Source organism: Globicephala melas, chromosome 1, assembly GCF_963455315.2.
Source record: "Globicephala melas chromosome 1, mGloMel1.2, whole genome shotgun sequence".
Taxonomy (NCBI): Eukaryota; Metazoa; Chordata; class Mammalia; order Artiodactyla; family Delphinidae; genus Globicephala; species Globicephala melas.
Window position 1 is genome coordinate 99,338,587 of NC_083314.1, and position 20,799 is coordinate 99,359,385.

The following is a 20,799-nucleotide window of genomic DNA, read 5'->3' on the forward strand; positions in this document are numbered from 1 at the left end:
AAAACTAAAGAACAAACAAACAGAGATGAACAATACAACAACTGAAATGAAAAATACACTAGAAGGAATCAATAGCAGAATAACTGAGGTAGAAGAACAGATAAGTAACCTGAAAGATAGAATGGTAGAAATCACTGCTTCAGAACAGAATAAAGAAAAAAAAATGAAAAGAAATTAAAACAGTGTAAGAGACCTCTGGGACAACATTAAATGCACAAACATTTGCATTATAGAGATCCCAGAAAGAGAAGAGAGAGAGAAAGAACGTGAAAAAATATTTGAAGAAATAATAGCTGAAAACTTCCCTAACATGAGAAAGGAAACAGTCATCTAAGTTTAGGAAGTGCAGAGAGTCACAGGCAGGATAAAGCCAAGGAGGAACACACTGAGACACATAGTAATCAAATTGACAAAAATTAAGACAAGGAAAAAAATATTAAAAGCAACAATGGAAAAACAACAAATAACATACAAGGGAACTCCCATAAGGTTATCAGCTGATTTCTCAGCAGAAACTCTGTAGCCCAGAAGGGAGTAGCCCAATATATTTAAAGTGATGAAAGGGAAGAACATACAACCAAGAATATTCTACCCAGCAGGGTTCTCATTCAGAGTTGATGGAGAAATCAAAAGCTTTACAGGGCTTCCCTGGTGGTGCAGTGGTTGAGAGTCTGCCTGCCGATGCAGGGGACACGGGTTTGTGCCCTGGTCCAGGAAGATCCCACATGCCATGGAGCAGCTAGGCCCATGAGCCATGGCCACTGAGCCTGCGCGTCCAGAGCCTGTTCTCCGCAACAGGAGAGGCCACAACAGTGAGAGGCCTGCGTACCGCAAAAGAAAAAAAAAAAAAGCTTTACAGACAAGCAAAAGCTAAGAGAATTCAGCACCACGAGATCAGCTTTGCAACAAATGCTAAAGGAACTCCTCTAGGTGGGAAAGAGACCACCAACTTAAAACAACCTTGTACCTATATAGACTCTATATCAAAACATTGTGGGAACAGCAAACCCCAAAACTACAACAGATACATACACAAAAAGAAAAAGCAACCCAAACACAACACTAAAGCTGGTCATCAAACCACAAAAGAAGAGCACAAAAGAGGAAGGAAAGAAAAAACACATAAAAAACAAACCCAAAACAATTAAGAAAATGACAATAGGAACATACATATTGATAATGACCTTAAATGTAAATGGATTAAATGCTCCAGCCAAAAGACATAGACTGGCTGAATGGATAAAAAAAACAAGACCCATATATATGCCGTCTATAAGAAACCCACTTCATACCTAGGTATACATACAGACTGAAAGTGAGGGGCTGGAAGAAGGTATTCCATGCAAATGGAAATCAGAAGAAAGCTGGAGTAGCAATACTCATATCAGATAAAATAGACTTTAAAATAAAGACTGTTATAAGAGACAAAGAAGGACACTATATAATGATCAAAGGATCAATCCAAGAAGAAGATAAAACAATTATAAATATATATGCACCCAACATAGGAGCACCTCAATATATAGGCAAATACTAACAGCCATAAAGGGAGAAATGGACAGTAACACAATAATAGTGGGGGACTTTAACATCCCACTTTAATCAATGGACAGACCATCCAGACAGAAAATCAATAAGGAAACACAGTCTTAAATGACACATTAGACCAGAAGGACTTAATTGATATTTATAAAGCATTCCATCCAAAAGCAACAGAATACACATTCTTCTCAAATGCACATGACACAGTCTCCAGGACTGATCACATGCTGAACCACAAAGTGAGCCTCAATAAATTTAAGAAAATTGAAATCATATCAAGCATCCTTTCTGACCACAGTGCTATGGGATTAGAAATAAACTATAAGAAAAAATCTGCAAAAAACACAAATACCTGGAGGCTAAACAATATGCTACTAAACAACAAATGGATCACTGAAGAAATCAAAGAGGAAATCAAAAAATACCTAGAGACAAACGAAAATGAAAGAACAATGATCCAAAACCTACGGGATGCAGCAAAAGCAGTTCTAAGAGGGAAGTTTATAGCAATACAATCTTACCTCAGGAAACAAGAAAAATCTCAAATAAACAATCTAACCTTACACCTAAAGCAACTAGAGAAAGAAGAACAAACGAAACCTAAAGTTAGTAGGAGGAAAGAAATCATAAAGATCAGAACAGAAATAAATGAAATAGAGACAAAGAAGACAATAGCAAAGATCAATTAAACTAAAAGCTGGTTCTTTGAGAAGATAAACAAAATGGATAAACCTTTAGCCAGACTCATCAGAAAAAAGGGAGAGAACTCAAATCAATAAAATTAGAAATGAAAAAGGAGAAGTTACAATGGACACCACAGAAATACAAAGGATCATAAGAGACTACTACAAGCAACTGTATGCCAATAAAATGGACAACCTGGAAGAAATGGACAAATTCTTAGAAAGGTACAATCTCCCAAGACTGAACCAGGAAGAAATAGAAAATATGAACAGACCAATCACAAGTAATGAAATTGAAACTGTGATTAAAAATCTTCCAACAAACAAAAGTCCAGGACCAGATGACTTCACAGGTGAATTCTTTCAAACATTTAGAGAAGAGCTAACACCCATCCTTCTCAAACTCTTCCAAAAACTTGCAGAGGAAGGAACACTCCCAAATTCATTCTATGAGGTCACCATCACCCTGATACCAAAACCAGAAAAAGATACTACAAAAAAAAGAAAATTACAGACCAATATCACTGATGAATATAGATGCAAAAATCCTCAACAAAATACTAGCAAACAGAATCCAACAGCACATTAAAAGGATCATACACCATGATCAAGTGGGATTTATCTCAGGGATGCAAGGATTCTTCAATATACACAAATCAATCATTGTGATACACCATATTGACAAATTGAAGAAGAAAAACCATATGATCATCTCAATAGATGCAGAAAAAGCTTTTGACAAAATTCAACACCACTTATGATAAAAACTCTCCAGAAAGTGGGCATAGAGGGAACTTACCTCAACATAATAAAGGCCATATATGACAAACCCACAGCAACCATCATTCTCAATAGTGAAAAAAATGAAAGCATTTCCTCTGAGATCAGGAACAAGACAAGGATATCCACTCTTGCCACTTTTATTCAATATAGGTTTGGAAGTCCTAGCCACGGCAATCAGTGAGGAAAAAGAAATAAAAGGAATCCAAATTGGAAAAGAAGTTAAACTGTCACTGTTTGCAGAGGACATGATATTATACATAGAAAGTCCTAAACACACTACCAGAAAACTATTAGAGCTCATCAATGATTTTGGTAAAGTTTAAGGTTAAAAATTAATACACAGACATCTGTTGCATTTCTATATGCTAAAAACAAAAGATCAGAAAGAGAAACTCAAGAAATAATCCCATTTACTACCACATCAAAAAAAAAAAAAAAAAAACCCAGGAATAAACCTACCTGAGGAGACAGAAGACCTGTACTCTGAAAACTTATAAGATGCTGATGAAAGAAATTGAAGACAACACAGATGGAAAGATATACCATGTTCTTGGATTGGAAGAATCAGTATTGTCAAAATGCCTATACTACCCAAGGCAATCTACAGATTCAGTGCAATTCCTATCAAATTACCAATGGCATTTTTCACAGATCTAGAACAAAAAGCCTTAAAATTTGTATGGAGACACAAAAGACCCCAAATAGCCAAAGCAATCTTGAGAAAAAAAGACAGAGCTGGAGGAATCAGGCTTCCTGACTTCAGACTATACTACAAAACTATAGTCATCAAAACAGTATGGTAATGGAACAAAAATAGAAATATAGATCAGTGGGACAGGATTGAAAGCCCAGAAATAAACCCATGCACCTACAGTCAATTAATCTACAACAAAAGAGGCAAGACTATACAATGGTGGAAAGACAGTCTCTTCAATAAATGGTGCTGGGAAAACTGGACAGCTAAATGTAAAAAGAAATGAAATTAGAACATTCTTTAATACCATACACAAAAATAAGCTCAAAATGGCTTAAAGACCTATATATGAGACTGGACAGTATAAAATTCTTAGAGGAAAACATAGGCAGAACAATCTCTCACATAAATCGCAGCCATATCTTTTTCAATCCACCTCCTAGAGTAAATAAAAACAAGAATAAACAAATGGGGCCTAAATAAACTCAAAAGCTTTTGCACAGCAAAGGAAACCATAAACAAAATGAAAAGACAACCCACAGATTGGGAGAAAATATTTGCAAATGATGTGATTGACAAGGGATTAGTCTCCAAAATTTACAAACAGCTGATGAGGCTTAATATCATCAAAACAAACAACTCAATCAAAAAATGGGCAGAAGACCAAATATACATTTCTCTAAAGAAGACATACAGATGGCCAAGAGGCAAATGAAAAGATGTTCAACATCGCTAATTAATAGAGAAATGCAAATCAAAACTACAATGAGGTACCAACTCACACCAGTCAGAATGGCTATCATCAAAAAAATCCACAAACAATAAATGCTGGAGAGGGTGTGGAGAGAAGGGAACCTTCCTAGAATGTTTGTGGGAAAGTAAACTGGTACAGCCACTATGGAGAACAGCATGGAGGTTTCTTAAAAAACTAAAAATAGAGCTACCATATGATCCACCAATCCCACTCCTGGGCATATATCTGGAGGAAAACTTGGTCCGAAAGTATACATGCACCCCAATGTTCATTGCAGCACTGTTTACAATAGCAAAGACATGGAAGCAACCTAAATGTCCACCAACAGAGGAATGGATAAAGAAGATATGGTGTATATATACAGTGGAATATTATTCAGCTATTAAATAAAGAGTGAAATAATGCCATTTGCTGCAACATGGATGGACCTAGAGACTGTCATACTGAGTGAAGTAAGTCAGACAGAGAAAGAGAAATATCATATGGTATCACTTATATGCGGAATCTAAAAAGAAATGATACACATGAACCTATTTACAAAACAGAAACAGACTCACAGACTTAGAGAACGAACTTATGGTTACCAGGAGAGGAAGGGATAGTTAGGGAGTTTGGAGTTGACATGTATATACTGCTGTATTTAAAAGGGATAACCAACAAGGACCTACTGTGTAGCAGGGGACCCTGCTCAATATTATAGGTAACAATCTAAATGGGAAAAGAATTTGAAAAAGAATAAATACATGTGTATGTATAACAGAACCATTTTGCTGTACACCTCAAACTATCACAACATTGTTAATCAACTATACTCCAATATATAATAAAAAGTTTTTAAAAAATAAAACATACCACTTCAAAAATAGTAATGTCATCTTTATAATGATCATTGTCAGTCTCACTCTGTCTTTTTTAAATATATTGGTTAAATACAGTATTTATGAAGTTGTACTTGTGGATTAGCCTGTCACTTCTCTTAGACTCCCTGCAAGCTTCCTTCTAGAAGCTCGATATTTATGCTGTACCCCAGACCTCAGGCGTCTTAGATATCTAGTCCTTTGATACTCTGTAAGTTGGGTAAAGTGTTAGGCCTGGATCAGAATGATCTTATCACCATTTCTAGTAAGACCAGGACTTACCTCACTATAGACTCTATTTTTGAGTACTAAGGCAGCATGTGCTTATAAAAGTGAACACATATACACAATTTTTAGCATAAACTATGAACTAGTTAGACTTTTAGGTAACTCAGTTTGAATAGAACAACACCAGAGAGGGGTGGGATTCTGATTCTAAGAGGGAGAATGTAGTGTGGCATTCAATCAGAAGTGAGGGAAAAAAGCAAAGCTCAAAACTGGAGAGTTTGTCCATGTACCATATATAAATTGGGAGTTGTGTTGTCTTCTCCCAAATCCCCTCTAATAATATAGGTGTCATGTGCAGTACAGTTGGTGTATTTCACAGGTGAATATTATAATCCTATGAAAGCATTTTGAGACTGCACGATGTGAGTCATGACAAAAATCTCAAGAATTATTATCCTTTCTCTTCCACCCAAGAGGGCTCAATTTTTGCATCTCATCTATAGCAATGTACATTATGAAGAACTAATAAAATGAAATAAGATGAAAGCAATATCAAAATATAAAACAAAGCACAGATCATAAAGTACTAATTTCTTCAGTTAAATTATATTGTTCATTTTTAATGGAATGATTAAAGATAGAAAATCTGACATTACATTTTTTTTTTTTTGTGGTACGCGGGCCTCTCACTGCTGTGGCCTCTCCTGTTGCAGAGCACAGGCTCTGGACGTGCAGGCCCAGCGGCCATGACTCATGGGCCCAGCAGCTCCGCGGCATGTGGGATCTTCCTGGACCGGGGCACGAACCCATGTCCCCTGCATCGGCAGGCGGACTCTCAACCACTGCGCCACCAGGGAAGCCCTGACATTACACTTTTTAAAAATCAAACTGGGAGGCTCAAAATTTATGTTAATACTTTCTCTTTGTATTCTAAATTTCCTTCATAATGGAATGTATATTTGAAATCTATTTGGTCTGCTAGTCAATTTATTTTGTATCGATGTGATTTCATGTAGTGAATTATTATTTTTTGCTTATTTAACTAGTTCTCAACATGTTACAAAGCAGACTATCCCCCCAATCAAATCTGCTATAAATATAGTTTTTACTTCTGTTTTATACAGAAGCTAGGTTATTAACAAATTTATTCTAATTCTTTCATATGAAAATTTATTTAATAAATGCCAGTTATTGACGTATTCCAAACCTATTTTTATATAGATAGGCCACTACTATTTAATACATATTAGCAAGCTCCTTGGAGTTGTTTTCTTTATGACAATTACATATCATTTTAATCTTACATGTAATGGGTCACAATTTCTTATTTTTCAATTCAGTTGCCATCACTACAACAATGATACTTTCTTGGGTATATTTTCTTCCTTCTGTTTCTTTTCTTTCACTCCTTCTTCCTGTGTGGTTTATTTTTATTTGTTTTCTCCTATTCATTTGAACTTTATCAACCTTAAACTTGGTTATATTTAGCCTTCATATATGTACCACCTAGAAAAGCATTCTAGTTTCTAAAGACTGCATATGTTACATCTTTCTGTCAGGGCCTGCTCCAAATATGACATTATTTTAAACAGGAATTAATTGATTATCAAAAGTAATATAATACCTACCAGTAACTATTTGATCTTTATGATACTCAGGGGCTAAAGTTCTTGCTCAGGAAAAAAATTAAATTAAATCCATAAATATAAATAACATATTTAGATTAAAATATAGCTACATAAATCAATTCACAAGCAGTATATTGTACTAGTTCCTGCATGATGCTTTGTGGCACACAACTGTGGTTTGAGGTATCAAAAAATACTGAAACTCCATTGCAGTCCTGGCTCTGCAGAGCTTCCCTCTCATCTCCAGCAACTTAGCGATCATTTGAATCTTTGTCAGTTGAAAGGCAGGAGATTGTGCGATATCTTGCTTAGGTGTCACCGTATTGGTTGAGCCCCTGGTTTGTGGGACAGGTCTGCCCACCTATCCTGCTATGGTAGTCAAGTGCATAAGGATGACCTAGTTTCAGAATCAGATTCTTTCATTGTGCTGTTGACTTAACTAGCATGTCTTTCTGAATTTTAGAACTTTTTGTTTTGTTTTGTTTTGTTTTTTCACATCTTTATTGGAGTATAAATGCTTTACAATGTTGCATTAGTTTCTGCTGTACAACAAAATGAATCAGCTATACATATACATATATCCCCATATCTCCTACCTCTTGCGTCTCCCTCCCACCCTCCCTATCCCACCCCTCTAGGTGGTCACAAAGCATTGAGTTGATCTCCCTGTGCTATACAGTAGCTTCCCACTAGCCATCCGTTTTACATTTGGTAGTGTATATATGTCAATGCCACTCTCTCACTTCATCCCAGCTTTCCCATCTGCCCCGTGCCCTCAAGTCCATTCTCTACATCTGCGTCTTTATTCCTGCCTGCCACTAGGTCTCTGCATGCCTCATACCTGACCATTCTCAACGTGTGTGTGTGTGTGTGTGTGTGTTTTGCCTGTGTGTATGTGTTAGTGTGGTTATCCTGCTAGCTCTGACCTTAACACCCTTTCTTCAATCCTTTCTTTAGGCAGTTGATCTGTTGAATATTCTGATGACTGCATGTCCTCAACTTGCCTGAATATCCAGGAAGTTAAAAATCTGACTCTTCTGTTCTGAAAAAGCATAGGTCCAGTTTGATACTTTACTTTTAGTGAATCACATGGATAAGTCATTTGGGAGGGAGAGGTAACACTGCACTTTGCTAGACATTTCCCTCCTTTCTGAGTCCATCCTACCATGTCTGGCTTTGTGTGTCTCATCATCCTCTCATCTTCCAGTGGTCGGAGCTAACTGGTAACTTTGAGGCAAAAGAGCTGAGCTTTCATATTCCTGCACTGGGCAGTCCTTGACTTCAGGCTGCTGGGCAGTTTCTGTGCTCAGGGAAGCTGGGCAAGGGATCCCAGTAGCCCAACGGCAGTTCTCTGAAGAAGGTTGCCTGTGCCAGCCTTTAGGAGTAAAGCATACAAACCAGGGAGATGGATACCCAGAATCCATAAAAGGGATCTAAAGGCATCTGGATGAAGTGACACCGTGACCACTACACTAACTCCCATGGCAGTTAGTGCCTGAAGTAGATGCATGAAAGCATCTACATTCCCCTAGGAAATGAAGAGAAAGGGAATTGGCATTTCCTTATGCATCTGAACTTGTTCATTCTTTAAAGAGACATTTATGTTGACCGGTTTATGGCATTTATAAAATTTGTTTTCCATTGAAATTGTCATTTGTAAATTTGCAGATATGTACTAATTCAGAATTTTAACTGTTTATTCAACAAAAGAAGGAAATATTTACTTTGAAAAAAAACCCTCTGGGGGACTTCCCTGGTGGTCCAGTGGTTAAGACTCTGCACTTCAAATGCAGGGGGCATGGGTTCAATCCCTGGTTGGGGAACTAGAATCCCACATGCTGTGCGGCGTGGCCAAAAAAAAAAAAACCCTCTGTAGGTTGTAGAAAAACCATAGTAATGTATGTGACTGTCTGGTGGGATGATTATCTGTTGATGATTGCCTCTGGCTGTTGACCAATTTTGCATCACTGTAACAAATTCATCTCAGTATTTTGATTGTCTGTATACGTGTCTACTCTTTGAATTCTCCTTTGAACCAGTTGCAAAATCTTAGTGGTTCCCTTACAAACTAGTCTGGTTGAATAAAATCTTTGACACTTAAAAATGAACTTTTTTCTACAAGTTCCTTTATTAATAAATCTCAGTGTAGAAGAACAAGGTCCCCAAAAGACCCATATGATTAAAAGTGCAAATTTACTCCAACCTGGGATAAAAAACAAATAGCAGGCCTCAACTATCTAGGCCATAGAAATTTAGTGTGATTAAGATGCTTTTATCACACAACTGTAGTGCTGAACCATATTTGATTAACTTATTTTTTATGTCATTGGGACAAAATATGTGCTATGACTGAGCCGATAGACTGCATTATAATACAGTTTAAGGTCAGAACATCAAAAATAACAACAAAATAAGAGCAATGTTTTAAAGTCAAGTGACTGAATCAAGGTACAGTTTTTTTTAAAGCAAAAAGTGCTAAAAATATTCCTGATACTTCAAAAACAAGATTATATATAATTTAGCTGCACATTTTAGTCTATTCTCTTTATATGCATGATGGCTTATTCTTCACCCTCTCCCAACTTATACTTGCTTTACCCCCATTAAATTATGTGCTATGTAGGTATAAAAAAATAGTAGTATCTAAGTAATAGACATGCGTTTTTAAAAAAATTAACAAACACCATGATGATAACAACTGGAATTTTTTCCTCTCAGAGGACAATGGAATTGCAAGGCATTCCATTCACAAATATTATAGTTCAATAGAAACTTTATACACATACCCCCAAAAGTCTATACCAGATTAGGCCACTTTACTAAATCACTAAAACTAGAAGTAATGAAAACATTGTCATAATTTTTTAGAGCCGTAAAAGTCTGAGGCACTCTGGGAAAGATGTTCTCATACAAGTAGAGCATGTCAGAGATATCAAGTTATCTTACAAGAAAGTCACCAGATACCCAGTAATCAAGTACACTCTAATGACAATGACTTTGATTTGATATGAATTCACTGGATGCACTCCCATTTGGACTGAACTACTGAAAGGAACACAGATATTGGGCAGCTAAGGTGGGCCTGCCCTCCTCCATGGTATTATACTGGGAATTTAGGAAATTAGTCTGAGTTGTTTATTGTAAATCACTATGTCCTTAAGGCCATCAATTCTCTTTATAAATTGCTGTTTCAACATAATTTGACAAAACTCTCAAGTGACTGTAGCTAAATAGCCTGGATTGAGAAAGGAATGGGAAATATAAATCAGCTTAGCTATCTTTACGTAACTGAGTGGCAAACAACAGAATCTTAATGTCAGCATTCCCAGTTTCCAGTAGTTATAAACACAGCCTTCCGCTTCCTAATGAACTACCACTTTGGCTCTACAGCACTGCTCATTCTTTCATATTTCTGGTACCTGCATTTTGTTCTGTTTGTTTTACTCTGGCTGTTTGGGGTTCTAAGAGAATCTACTTAGAAGGGTCTTGGCATTCATAGGTTTAATATTTAGGAATATGAAAAGCTGTGGAAACTATTGATAAGTAGGTGTTAGTGCCAATGAAAATATTTCAAGTAATCAGATTTTTCTTTATGTGCCATATTCAGTGAATGCACAGCAGACAGTATTTTATTATTTTTTAAATTTAATTTTATTTATTTATTTTGTATACAGCAGGTTCTTATTAGTCACCCATTTTATACACATCAGTGTATACATGTCAATCCCAATCTCCCAATTCATCCCACCACCACCACCACCCCGCCACTTTCCCCCCCTTGGTGTCCATACATTTGTTCTCTACATCTGTGTCTCTATTTCTGCCTTGCAAACTGGTTCATCTGTACCATTTTTCTAGATTCCACATATATGTGTTAATATACAATATTTGTTTTTCTCTTTCTGACTTACTTCACTCTGTATGACAGTCTCTAGGTCCATCCATGTCTCTACAAATGACCCAGTTTTATTCCTTTTTATGGCTGAGTAATATTCCATTGTATATATGTACCACATCTTCTTCACCCATTCATCTGTCAGTGGGCATTTAGGTTGCTTCCATGACCTGGCTATTGTAAATAGTGTTGCAATGAACATTGAGGTGCATATGAGCAGATAGTATTTTATTTCCAGGCTTGTTACCTGCAGGGTTTTTCCTTGGGGAACTGACAGAACACTGTCAGTTCTCTGAAATATGTCAACATTAATGGAGCATTGAGAGAGCATGGCTAAATAATTACTGGTTTGCTCATCTCAGCTGGGGAGCTCATTTCTCTCTGTCTTACATTCAAAGTCTTTTGAAAGTCTGTTTACTTAATCACCATAAGGAACATATAGAATCGTGCAAACTAATTGAAGAGACAGATTCTCACAAGTGGCCAAACTTAGTTGTTCATTATTTCAAGGCAATTAATTCTATTTCAGGCTCAATGATACTGGTAGTTATTAGTGCTATCTGTCAAATATTCCTGTTTCTGCCCCATTCTGGGCACTTGGCAGGTTCACAATTTTATGCCCCTTTATTGCTAGGAAGAGAAACATATGAAAAGTTCTGCACAATGAGTTATAAGTAGAATGGTGTTTGTCACTTTGGGGTTGGAATTCTTGGTTTTCACAGTGAGACCCTCCAGATCTTGCTCTTTCCTTCTGCATGGTGATGGATAATTTTAAGAAAGATAATGGCTGTTCTATCAACCTGGGTCCATGAGTGACAAGGATGAACTGAATCTCCCAAAACCCACCTCACTGTCCTCAAATGGATACGAAACATGAGCAAGGAATTAATCTTTGTTGTTTTAAGCCACTGAGCTTTTAAGGTTGATTGGTACTACCTTAACTGATATCTATACTCATGCAGAAGTAAAGTTATAAATTACTAGTTGGATGTGACGGGAGAAGGAGAAGGAAAATACTTCAGGGCAGTGTATATCTGACCACAGAGATTGTTGGACAACCTGCCTCCAATTTCACAATCTTTACTTGGCTCAAACTCGCATTAAGATTCCTTTAATAGTGGCATGCTTCAGCACTGTATGCCACTAATAACATGCTTCTCAGATAGTTTCCCAATGGGGCTCTATGCACAAGATAACATAGAAAGGCCTAAAAATAATATGGTTAAAATATGTTGATGCTTTGAAATGAGTTCTCTGCAATTTCTAAATTTAATTCAAGTCATCACACTGTTGCCTTGCAACCTTGTGGTGGTGCTTCCCACCTGAAACTGGTCCTGGTACTCAGTACTGCTGTCCTCCGAGGGCAGGTAGAGACCTAAGAAGGAGGTAGATCACTCCAGGTTGGTAAGTGGTAGGTTTAATAAACAACTTACATAGAAGACTTGCCTTGGGTGGCCACAAGTTAAGTAGATCTCCACACCCACTGCCAGAATCTTAAAAAGTTTATGTAGAGGCTTAACTGAGTCCAGTCACGTACATAGTCAAATGGTCTCATCACCGCGTTATTATCTCAAGGCTGTATCCTTGGGGGAGCATCTGGGAGTGGAGAAGGCAAGTGGAACACACATTCCAAGGACAGGGGTGAGGAGCCTCCAATGCCTGGGTCCAGCTTGTGGGTCAGACCTGCGATCATATCTCTTGACGACCTCCCTCAACTCACACTCAACACAGCGGTAGAGACAAACATCTTTATATTCAAGAGCGCAAACTTGTGGATGAAAAAATCCACATATTTTTCTAAGTATTTTGTGCTATGGACTTAAAATACATTTTCTCAATGAATTCTGAACACTTCTTTGTGATCTGGCATTGTGATCTCCATGAACTGGTAATGTTGACAATTTACTGTTTTCATTTACAAAGCATTATGCTAGGTGCTTTATATACATTGACATATTCATTTACCATAGCAAGTCCATGAAGAGGAAGCTGAGATTCAGAGAATTTAAGAAAGCTAATTTCAAAGCCTGTAATGGCTCAATATTGCAGTGGGTGCTATGGAGGGATTATGATCATTAGAAATTTAGCATCTGTTAGAAAGATGACTAACACAGACGTTTCCTGATATGAAACTGAGAAAACCTCTGGCAAAGCTAAATAAATATAGCCAGTAAGTTCCTTTTGTAAAATACTATTTCCTCTGAGATTTTCCCCATTATCTGTCGGTTGCAACCATAGCATCTATTCAGTGGTATGAATAGTCATTAACTTTATTTAGCAAAAACATTATTACACATTAACTGAGATCCAGGTATCTTCATCCCTTTTTCTGTGCCCTAGATCTCGGCAGATTTTGCGTCCACCTATGATCCTCTCAATTCAGTATCTTTAAATCTTTCTGTCTCATTTACTCAACTTGCACCCGGGGCTGAGAATGCAATCATCTGAGAATATTTTCCAGTAGTACGAGAAGGACATCACTTCATCTTTATTTGCAGGTGATTATTTCTCCTAACTTAATTGGACCCGTAAAATGTAAGGAGGCAACTGGAGAAGCTCAGACACTATGAAACTGAATTTAGAATGTAGACGCAAGAAATGCTAGGGCCTTAAAAGCAGAAAAGGGCATCCCTGACATGGGTAAAATCTTTTTATTCATGCTCAGTTTTCTGCTATGTGTTTCCCAAATGTGTCTCTTTCTGTAAGTACACTGCTTTGCAACTACCTCTATCAGCTCTTTCTCAGGTTTGGTGGTTTCTCCATTCTCGTCACTATTTGCTTAGCTCAAGCACTCACAATCTCCATGCCATCAGAATCTCTTCACTCTGGTTCATTTTCTGCAACATAGTCTGAATTGGTATCCTGAAACATAAATCTAGTCACGTTTCTTTCATCCTTCAGATATTTGTTGGCTCCCCACTACCCGTAAGGGGGAAATAATTATGCATCACAGCCTGACATACAAGACACTTTGCAACTCAACTCAGTCCCAGCTTTCTTCTTGATCCTCCTTTCCTGACATTTCCTTCTGAACTTCTTTCCTTCCTCCATTCCCAGCTCACCCCACCACCTGACAGGTTAATCACCAAACATCTCGCTCTTCCCAGAGTATCATGAGATATTTTCAGGTCAATGTGATCTGGGAGCTGGCTAGAATGCCTTTCCTTTGACTTTTCCATCTAGAAAACTCACACTTACTCTTTGGTGAAGCCTTTCCCAGCTGCCTCAGACAAAGTTCATCAGCCTCTTTATGAGACCAGCAAAGCTCTTTGTTCCCATTTATAGCATAGACTTCATTATATCATAACTCATCTGCTCATAGGTCTCTCTTTTCTACTAAATTGGGAGCGGGGCCTATAATGTCTTCGGCATCGTTGTATTTCCTGTGGCTTGTGTGGTGCTTGATACATAGCAAACGCTCAAAATTGTTTGCTGAATAAAAAGAGAAAGTTTTGTCCCTTAGTATATAAGTTACTAGTCCAAAATGGTAACTCAATCATAAGAAACAGACACTGTGGCCTATCACAGCCACTTGTGCCTCCAATTACTGAATTCTAGCAAGGGCTCTACTGAAACAAGACAGGCAGTTCTCCCGCAGGAGTTTCACACAAATACCTAGGTAAGCAGCGTTGCTATTTTGGGCATCCTGTCATCTCCCACTTGTCTCCAGAGCAATTGTAGAATGAGTTTTGTGCTGGCACTGATGTCTTAGGAATGTAAGCTCTGTGAGCTGCCACTGCTGTTTGTCTTCCTGTCACCCGCCATCTTCTGAGCAGGCCCTTCGCATTGTGTCAAGTGTCCTGATTCAGAGCACATCAAGACAGATGGCATGGTCCTCATGCAGGATTTTGATAGATAAGCTCCCTAGCTCTAGGTTAACAGAACACTTTCCTCCCTTGGTGCATGAATATTCAATAACTTCAACCCTCACACGCAATCTCTGTTCGGAAAAGGAAATATACAGCAAGAATGAGAAAACCACACATGTCTATGGTCATTTACTTTGGACATGTTCCTAGAAAAACTTGCTTCCATATATTATCCTTTTCCCATCCATAAAGACCCAATTTAAAATCTGTCTGGGAATCTAAAATATGACACAAATGAACCTATCTACGAAACAGAAACAGACTCACAGACATAGAGAACAGACTTGTGGTTGCCAAGGGAGAGGGGTGGTGGGGGAAGGATGGACTGGGAGGTTGGGGTCAGCAGATGCAATCTATTACATACAGGATGGATAAACAAAGTCCTACTGTGTAGCACAGGGAACTGTACTCAGTGTCCTGTGATAAACCGTAAAGGAAAAGAATATAAAAAGGAATGTATATATAAATGTATAATGGAATCACTTTGCTGTAAGCAGAAATCAACACAACATTGTAAATCAACTATACTTCAATAAAAAAATTTTTAATGACTAACAAAGACATAATAAAATAAAATAAAATCTGTGTTGCTCAGGAAGCTTCCTCCTCTGTGCAGCCACTGTTGCAGTATGAGAGAGACTCTGAGTTGCTCTTTCAAAGGGTTCAAAACTTACCATTGTCAACGTTTTCCCCAGTGACTGCCAATTGTGTTAATGTGTCACTGCCAAAATTCATTCTTCAGTCATCTGTGAGCTTTCCCCCTTGTAGACAAGTCTGTTTATATATTCATATTCCAGTGACAGAGAACATATGGGCTGACTCATTCCACTGTAGCAGTACAGAATCAACAGTTTGCTTTAACTTAGCTAATTAAACCTTAAAATTAGATAGCTGATTATATTCTCTACACAAATGGCCAGAGTATTTGGGAGCATACAATTATCACAATCCTAACAGCTATTCTAGTTTATTTTATGTTTATGGCTCTTCATTCCTACAGTTTTAAACAGCAAGCCTGGTTGGAGGTCATTTAATTGGTTCAGCATATAAAAAGTGCCCCCAACTTGCGCTGACTCATCAGCATTTTAATGTTACAGCACATACATGCATATAATCCCAGCTCGAGTTCCTTGCTCAGCAAAGTTAGAAGATGAGATTTTTGTACTTTTAAGAGTTTCTAAAAATATATACAGTAAAAAAGACAAACGACATGGTTAGTGTCTTTTGTTGTCTAAAAAATTCCTATTAGATCTTAACATATGGTTTGGATTATTAAAACTGTCACTGCTGAGATAATTTTTATATTAAAAGTAAAATAGTAGTAGACTGGGAGTCAGCATGCCTACATTATAGGCTCAGAGAGGTTAGACTGTGAGATTTTTGGAATCTTTAGCTTTCCAAAATTTCATTTTCATAGCTTTAAAATGAGAGAACTGAACCCAAAATAGTGTTTAACTTCTTCTTCTCCTTACTCCCCCCTCCTTCTCTTCTTCTTTTTTATTTTCTCTCCTTTTTCTTCTTCATTTTGCCATTGACCTGGGAGATCTAACAAAGTTGTATGCATAGGCATGTAACCAGAAAAACAGAATTCCTCCCAATTTACCCCTGGGGATGTTGCATGGACTGGCCTCACAAATGCATATTTCCTCGCTTCAGCTCACAGAATGTGATTGTGTCTTGCCTGGAAACACTATTTGGCCTAAAGTGATGAACACTGTAACTTCACAGTTTCTGTCAACTCTTGATAGGTAGATTGATTTGAAACAGCTTAGAAACCAGAGGATGAGCAAAACGGCTGGCAAGTGGGAGCGACTAATATGTTGGCTGATATTGTGAGGGGCTGTTCCCTTTGTAGGCAGGGGTCTGCACAGATTTTCTTACGTGTCGGGAAAATGTTTGTTTTTAAAATATGGAACTAGGTTACACTGTTTTCTAGAATAAATATGTGTCTCTGGGAGATGGTCTTGCCTGCGCGTGTGTTGATTCATTGGCTGAGACGGTATGACTGGTATGGCTTGTTCTTTTATCTCCCACTAGGGGGAGATTTTAAAGGGATCATACTCTGAACCATCTTATTAAAGCTCCACCAATGGGTTAAGCTGCACTGAATAAATCAATCTTTGGAAATTGCACTGTAGGGGACTTTATATTCCACGACTTGTCTCATGGGGGCAAGAGATGAATTCTGATGCAACTAAATGTCTGTCTCGGAATCTCCATACATTTTGGGCGGCAGACAAATTAACCTTAGTCTTTTCTGTGTAACTTCCCTACAAACCCTATAATCTGGGGTGTATGGAGTGCTGTCATGTGCAGAGAGTATGTGGGGAGGGGAGCCTATTTGGGTCTGGTCATTTGTCCACTCAAATGATGCTGAGATGCCACCATTCTTCACCATGTGGTCCCTTCAGGTCTCTCCCGATTCTATGCCTCGGTTCTGGGAAATAAATTATTTTGCTGAGCTCCCTGTACTACCATTTTCCTCGGTGGGGCTAGCCATCTTCCCTGTGCATGGATAGAAATCAGGCCTCAGGTCACCCCGCCTAAGAACACATACAGCTCTCTCGCTTGGGCTCTCTCCCTCTCCTTCCCCTCTTTCTCCTGCTCCCCTCTCTTTCTCTTCTTTTACTCCCTTTCTCTTTCCCTTCTCCCCAGCCAAGGGGAATCTTCTGGTGTAATTGAACAGGGAAGAATCCACTTCATAGCTTCACTCAGATATTTAACAGACATTTTAAGCTTCACATGTGCAAATCAAGACTTCTGAGTTTAGTTCCTCAAACTGCTACTTCTTCAATGTTCCTCATCTCAGAAAAGTGGGACTTCCTCACACTCAGAAGCCCCAAACTTGGAAAGTAATCCTTGATTCTTCTCGTTTCCTCACCCTCCTTATGCCAAATCTTCACCTGTTCATCCTCACATCCAAGTCTTACTTTCCCCTGTTTGTTTTGTCACAGAGGGACTGAATCCTGCAAGCTGTACTTCCCAGGGGTCCCTGGCAGCCAGCTGTCAGCATTGGCAACAGATCAGAGGGCAGGAAAAAGAGAGAAGCCAGGGTGTTTACCCCTCCCTGTGAGTGAGCCTCAGTAATGGCTGCATCTCCAGCCTCCTGAGGAACAGTTTCCCCCCAACCCTCGCCCCCCCCCCCCCCCGCCACGTGTTCCAGTTACCACCAAAAGCCCTGGCTTCTGGGCTATAATAGTATAACATCCTCACTTCATCCCCCCAGCATGGGGACGAGAGTGGCTTTCTGCTGTTGCCAACCTCTGGGAGGTCTCACCATCCTATATGGCTCCTTGGGTCTTGGATCACGTGTACAAATGATTCCTCCTTAAGCTCCCTCCATCGCGTCTTATTGGTCAGGCTGATATCAAATGCCCATGCTTAAACATATCACTGGCAAGAGGAATGGGATGAACACAATTGGTTTACATTAATCCACCTTCATCCTCTGGGACTGTAGAAGAGCCATGAATCTCGTAGCTACTGAATGTTCATTTCCCCATTAAACGCGTTCATTCCCAGCAGCTGTTTCCACTATTTCTTAATCAAAAGAGGAAAATGATAAAGGTATTCAACTCTGTTTATTTATCTACATATTTGGAGGTATTAGTAAGTATTCTGAGAATGTTTTCCTACTCGCTGAACGATTTGTGGGAGCGGCAGTGAGATTAGAAACTGACACTAGTTCTGTTTTTGTATTTTGCTAGAGAATTTCATGTTTTTGAAATGTACTACTTTAGGCTATGCCCTTATTTGACTGTTGTGGGTGACAAAAAAGTTGCTGTTTTAAAAACAATTTTTCTCATTTTTTGTTGGGAAAGAGAAGTTCTGTGAGGAAATTTTTATTGACCATCTTAATGCAGAAGTCAAATGATATTTATGTAAAATGTAATAACGTGTGACGTTAAACTATATTGCATAAGGATGCATTGCTAAGAGGTAAAACTATAAAGAAAACCGCAGAAGTGAATACTCCAAGTGTCAGGATGGTGGTTACTCTGTGGGGAGAGAAACATTTGTTCTCTGGAAGGACCACGTGCTGCGTGCGCTACGTGTGCTTTGTGCATTTTTTCCTGTCTGTGTTATATTTCACAATTGAAAAAGAGTTTAAAATATCAACAACTATTGCAAACTGCAGGACATTTCTCCTTAAAAGAAAATTAGATTATGCCACTCACACACTTAATAGTCTCTAATAATTTCCCAACACAATTAAAATCAGATCTAATTCCTCACTGTGGACCCCAAGGCTTTACAAGATCTGGTGTCCATTCACCTCTCTAACTTCTCCTATCTATTGCCTCTTGCTCTCTAATCCTCACCCACTCTAGACTTAAATTCCTTGAATATGTCAAACTCACACCCACCTCCAGGTTTCTGTACTTGCCATTTCCTCTGCTTAGAATATTCCTTTCCAAACTCTTCACAAAGCTAGTGCTACCTCAGATGTCATATTCAGCTCCTGGTTTACCATCACTCAGATGGTTTCTCTTAATACTGCAGCTATGTAACCCCCTGCCCCCACATTCACCCCATCCTCTCCCCACCACTGAGCTCTACCCCATTACCTTGCTCTGTTTCTTTCATATACTTATCACCACATGAAATGATGAATAAAAGATATTATTTCATATACTGATCATTACTTGAAAGTGTCTTGTTACTGTGTTTACTTGACTGTTGCCACCTTCTACTAGAATAGAAATGTTTCCATTTTATTCATTGTTTTTATGCCCAGCACCAAAACCCAACATGCACAGAGCAGATGCTTACTTCTTGAATATTTTTTGGATACATAGTATTTCTTTATAACAGTATCTGCCTGTGAACGTAAATTATCTTAAGGTGTCTCTCTCAGGGGCATCTAGTGTATCTCCTTAATGGGTTTAAACCAGGAGTCAAGCAATGCTGACTGGGTTAAGACAGATGATGTAAGTGAATGAAGCTTCCTAGGTCAAAGAAAGGATAGTGGTGGGAACTAAGGTTTCAGCCTCTACTCAGACACATGAAAACAGCAGCCTAGGGTGGCTAGACCTTCTAATTGTTAAGAAAGTCAGAAATTCAAATTTCTCTGTGAAATGTGTCAACTTATTAAATGTTGGCTCAAGTTTTTAAAAATTCCATATGAACCTAGTAAAACATATCTGTGGATCAAATTTAACTCTGGGGTCTCTGGTTTGAGATCTGGTTTAGGAAATAGGAAACAAAATGGCAATCAAAAACCTACTCTGGGAAATAAGTATAGAGTCTGTTATCAGATTAAATGGAGGGAAGGAAAAGGGGAAAATAAGAGTAAAATAAAAGTTAGATTGATATCTCAATTATCCTGCCACAGGGTTTTTCTGAGTGAATAGTCTATGTGACCTTTTGTTACATCAAGGTGCTAAGATTGGTTTTACAGAGAGGAGTGAGAAGGCAGAGTTTTATTTGGGTTTCATGGAGAAAATGAGACAAAATGGTATCTTGAGGAAGGGAGGATAGATGGAAATAGAGGGACTCTTTCCTTATAAAACCCATCACTGCTGTCTCTAGAGTAAAAGGAACACCATGTGATGAGAATCAGAAACCCATTAGAGACAATTTATGGAAGGTCTTGAAGTATATAAGGCAAAGAGGGTAGGAGCTGGGTTGACTTGGATGTACGTTCACACAGACTGGAGTAGCTTACATGGGAAAACTAGCCAAATAATGAAATCGCTAAAGAAAGAACTTTGCTTCTTTAAACCAAGAACTGTTTCAATTAATTAGCGATGTCTTGATCTGTTCATTTAGGCACAAACTATATCTATTCAATAAATATCAAATACGATTTTACTTTGTATATTATCAGGCAGAACAAAATTAATCATCAGCTAAGGCTGTCAGT